Source organism: Erinaceus europaeus, chromosome 23 (assembly GCF_950295315.1).
Source record: "Erinaceus europaeus chromosome 23, mEriEur2.1, whole genome shotgun sequence".
Lineage (NCBI taxonomy): Eukaryota > Metazoa > Chordata > Mammalia > Eulipotyphla > Erinaceidae > Erinaceus > Erinaceus europaeus.
In genome coordinates this window covers 9,175,947-9,181,172 of record NC_080184.1, presented here as the reverse complement: position 1 = coordinate 9,181,172, position 5,226 = coordinate 9,175,947, and positions in this window count along the sequence as shown.

Sequence of the window (5,226 nt, the reverse complement as noted above, 5' to 3'; positions counted from 1 at the left end):
AGTGTGGACACCATAGATAAGAAGCTAGCTCTGTTACATGTGTGACCAGGAAAGGCACCAAGCCTGCTTCTCCCCTATTAAGAAAAATGCCAGGCCTGCTATCAGGACCAATATGCCTAAGTGGTGGTCCTCTCATGACCCTCCCTCTGGAAACCCCAGACCACTCCTTGGAATTTCTCCATCAAAAATTAGTTAATTACTCCTGACATTCCCTTCTGTAATCAATGCTTACTGCAACCCCCATCCAGATTTAGGGCGTAAATCATCAGCAGGACCTCATACTTGAGAACCTGATGCCTTATTCACTGTGCCACCTCCCAGACCACAGTGACTTCTTCATAATGTTGTGAGAGCTAAAATAAGTTGAGGCTGGGCAGTGGAGCCCTTGGTATAGCACACACATTTATCATACACAAGGACCAAGCTCCAAATCCCTGATCCCTTCCTGCAGGATGGATACTTTATGAACAGTGAAATAATACTACTCTGGATACCTCTTATTTTATTTTATTTTATTTATTTAAGAAAGGAGACATTAACAAAACTGTAGGATAAGAGGGGTACAGCTCCACACATTTCCCACCACCTGATCTCCATATCCCATCCCCTCCCCTGATAGCATAGCTTTCCCATTCTCTATCCCTCTGGGAGTATGGACCCAGGGTCATTGTAGGTTGCAGAAGGTGGAAGGTCTGGCTTCTGTAATTGCTTCCCTGCTGAACATTGGCATTGACTGGTCAATCTATACTCCTAGTCTGCCTCTCTCTTTCCCTGGTAGGGTGAGTCTCTGGGGAAGTGGAGCTCCAGGACACATTGGTGGGGTCTTCAGTCCAGGGGAGTCTGGTCGGCATCATGCTGGCATCCGGAACCTGGTGGCTGAAAAGAGAGTTAACATACAAAGCCAAACAAATTGTAGAACAATCATGGACCTAAAGGCTGGAATAGTGCAGATGAAGTGTTTGGGGAGGGTACTCCCTGCAGACTCGTGTGTACTTCTGCTTTCAGGTATATATTTTTCCCTGGTTTATGGGCACATGTGAACATACGCTCTATCTCAGGGGACCTGGACTATATCTAGGTTTGGGGACTTTATTGGGGAGTGGACCACCTGGAATGGAATCAGAGAATACTATGAAAGGAAAGGTCTCACCCAAGTGATGAAGCTGAAGGGTTGTCATTCCACACCTGAAATCTCTGGACACAGTCTGAAGTGAAGCATGCTGGGGTGGCACTCATTGCGTTGATTAAGTTGTGATCCGCAGATACAATATTATTTGATTTGAATTGAGAGAAGCATGCAAGAAGGTGGGCCCCACCCTAAGGTTCCAGGACTGGGGGAAATATAGGCTCTATAGTGGAAATGCGAGGTTCCTGCTGTCTTAGGGTTCAAGAAGACAATGGATAGTTATTGTTATCATCACATTATTTGGTAATTGGGTTAACTTTGAAAAGTCCCTTTGTTAGGGTTTGCTGTATAATACCCAGCATCTTGTATATAGCTGTGCTTCTGTTCTCCCTGGTCTAGGCTTTTTTTTTTTTTTTTTAAGATTTTATTTATTTATTTATGAGAAAGGTAGGGGAGAGAGAGAAAGAACCAGACATCATTCTGGTACATGTGCTGCCAGGGACCGAACTCAGGACCTCATGCTTGAGAGTCTAGTGCCTTAGCCACTGCGCCACCTCCTGGACCACTGGTCTAGACTTTTGAGAGAGTCAACATATCAAAGACTCAGCCTATGTATTAAAAAGACTGTGTTTTAAAAAGTTCTAGACATATGATCAGATTTTCCCCTCTCATATTAATTAAATAGTGGTTTATATGACTACACTTTAATAGGAGTATACATAAACACCATTCCCACCACCAAAAGACTGTGTCCCATCCCACCCACACACACACCCACCCCCACGCCTGCTGCCCTGGGAAGCCGAATGTCCACCCTCCCCCTCATGACAGGGTTTTTACTTTGGTGCCCTATGGATACCTCTTTTTCTCTTTTCCTCTCTATCTCCCATTTTTCTCTCAATTTCTCTGACTCTATCCTAAACAGAAACAAGGAAGAAAAATAAAAGAAAATAAAATATCCACTCCTATTAGCTGATAACCTCATAAATCAATATTTAATCGATATGAAAGGCGGAAAATGGATCAAATGTCTCAAAATCTTTGATGCATAGGCCATGGCGTAAAAAGAAAACTTCTGGTCAACCTTGCAGAGCAAAGATGGAAACTTGGCTGATGGAGGTGAATGAGAAGGTCGTCATATTCCCAAGTAAATGAGAATGAGTAAAATGGGTAACTCAAATGAAAGGTTCAAAGGCCAAGGAGGAAGCCAGACCTTAAAAATGAAGTATGGGAAATTCTTTTTTTGCTAGATTATTTTTTGTCATTGCCAGGGTTTCACTGCTCCAGATGGGTTGCATTGGATCGACCTTCTCGTGGTGCATCCCGTGAGTACGCATTCATTGGGAAAACTGACGATCCTTCCTAGCCGACTGAATCCACATGGATCCCAGTCACTTTCAAAGCCAGCAACAAGCAGCTCCTGACAGCTTTGCTGTTGACTGGCTACGGAAGAAGGGCAAACGCTAGAAGAAGAAGAAACTGCTCCAGACTAAAATTCTCAGATACTGGGGCCGGGTGGTAGTGCAGTGGGTTAAGTGCACATGGCACGAAGCATAAGGACTGGCATAAGGATCCCAGTTCAAGCCCCCAGCTCTCCACCTACAGGGAGGTCACTTCACGGATGGTGAAGCAGGTCTTCAGGTGTCTGTCTTTCTCTCCTCCCTCTGTTTCCCCTCCTCTCTCCATTTCTCTCTGTCCTATCCAACAACAGTGGCAGCAATGACAATAACAATTCTGACAGGAGTGAAGTGGTATCTCATTGTTGTCTTTATTTGCATTTCTCTGACAATCAATGACTTGGAGCATTTTTTCATGTGTTTCTAGGCCTTTTGGATCTCTTCTGTGGTGAATATTCTGTCCATGTCCTCTTTGTGCTTTTGGATGAGGTCAAATGTTTTCTTGTTGTTGAGTTTGGCAAGCTCTTTATATATATATTTTAAAGATGTTCTTTTTAAAAAATCTTTATTTATTGGATAGACACAGAAATTGATAGGGAAGGGGGTTATAGAGAGGGAGAGCTATAGAGAGACACCTGCAGTCGTGCTTCACCACTTGTGAAACATTCCCTCTGCAGGTGGGGGCTGGGGACTGAAATCTGGCCCCTGGCACACTGTAACATGTGTGCCAAACCAGGTGTGCCACCATCCAGCCCCCCTTTTTTTAAACTTTTTTAAAAAATTATATTTATTTATTTATTTTCCCTTTTGTTGTCATTATTGTTGTAGTTACTACTGTTGTTATTGATGTCATTGTTGTTAGGACAGAGAGAAATGGAGAGAGGAGGGGAAGACAGAGGGGGAGAGAAAGATACACATGTAGATCTGTTTCACCACTTGTGAAACGACTCTCCTGCAGGTGGGGAGCTGGGGACTGGAACCGGGATCCTTAAGCCGGTCCTTGCACTTCGGGCCACACCACATGTGTTCAACCTGCTACACTATCGCCTGACTCCCCGCCTGGCCCCTCATTATATATTTTGGTTATTACAATCTTGTCTGATATATAATGTCTTTAAAATTTATGTGGAAAAGAATTCTGCCAATATTTTCCTCTAAGTATCTGATAGTTTCTGGTCTAACATCCAAGTCCTTGGTCCACTTAGAATTTGTTTGGTGAAATATAGGGGTACAATTTCATTCTTCTGCTTGTTTTGTGTTTGCATGTTTCAACCCATTTTTTCCAACATCATTTGTTGAAGAGACTGCTTTCCCATTTAATAGTCTCTGCTTCCCATTTAATACACTCTGCTTTCCCATTTAAAAAGGGCACCTTTGTCAAAGATTAGATGTCCATAGGTGTGTGGGCTTACTTCTGGGCTCTCAATTCTATTCCACTGGTCAGTGTGTCTATTCATGTTCCAGTAACAAGCAGTTTTGATTACAAATATAATACAATTTATAATACAATTTGAGGTCTGGGAGTGTGATGCCTCCAGTTTTGTTCTTTTTTCTCAAGATTGCTTTGGCAATTCTAGGTCTTTTCTGGTTCCAGATAAACATTTGTAGCATTTGTTCTATTCTGCTAAAAAGTGTGGTTGGGATCTTGATGGGTATAGCATTAAATTTGTATATGGCTCTGGGTAGTATATTATTTTTTTTCTTTTTAAAATTTTTTTTATCTTTTTAAATATTTATTTATTTCCTTTTGTTGCCCTTGTTTTTTATTGTTGTAGTTATTATTGTTGTTGTTCTTGATGTCATTGTTGTTGGATAGGACAGAGAGAAATGGAGAGAGGAAGGGAGACATAGAGGGGAGAGAAAGATAGACACCTGCAGACCTGTTTCACTGCAGATTCACAGATTTCAGTCCCCAGCCCCCACCTGCAGAGGGAATGTTTCACAAGTGGTGAAGCACGACTGCAGGTGTCTCTCTATAGCTCTCCCTCTCTATAACCCCCTTCCCTATCAATTTCTGTGTCTATCCAATAAATAAAGATTTTTTAAAAAGAACATCTTTAAAATATATATATAAAGAGCTTGCCAAACTCAACAACAAGAAAACATTTGACCTCATCCAAAAGCACAAAGAGGACATGGACAGAATATTCACCACAGAAGAGATCCAAAAGGCCTAGAAACACATGAAAAAATGCTCCAAGTCATTGATTGTCAGAGAAATGCAAATAAAGACAACAACAGGTGGGGAGCCAGGGGCTCAAACTGGGGTCCTTATGCCTGTCCATGGTAATAATTGATTCTTTCAACTGTTGCTTGTCTGAGAAGGTTTTTATGCCTCCATCTAGTCTGAATGACAGTCTAGCAGGATACAGTATTCTTGGTTGAAAGCCTTTTTCATTGAGCACTCAATAGATATCTTGCCATTCTCTTCTGGCCTGTCATGTTTGTGTGGAGAAGTCTGCTGCTAATCTTATGGGTTTTCCTCTGTAGGTGACTCTTTATTTTCCTCTTGCAGCCTTCAGGATCCTTTCTTTATCCCTATTCCTTTCCATTTTAAATATGATGTGTCTTGGTGTCTTTAAGTCTGGGTTAATTCTGTTTGGTACCCTCTGGGCTTCTTGAACCTTTATGTCTTTTTTTTTTTTTAGTTTCTTTTTTTTTTATAATAAATCACTTTTTTTATTGGGGAATTTATGTTTTACA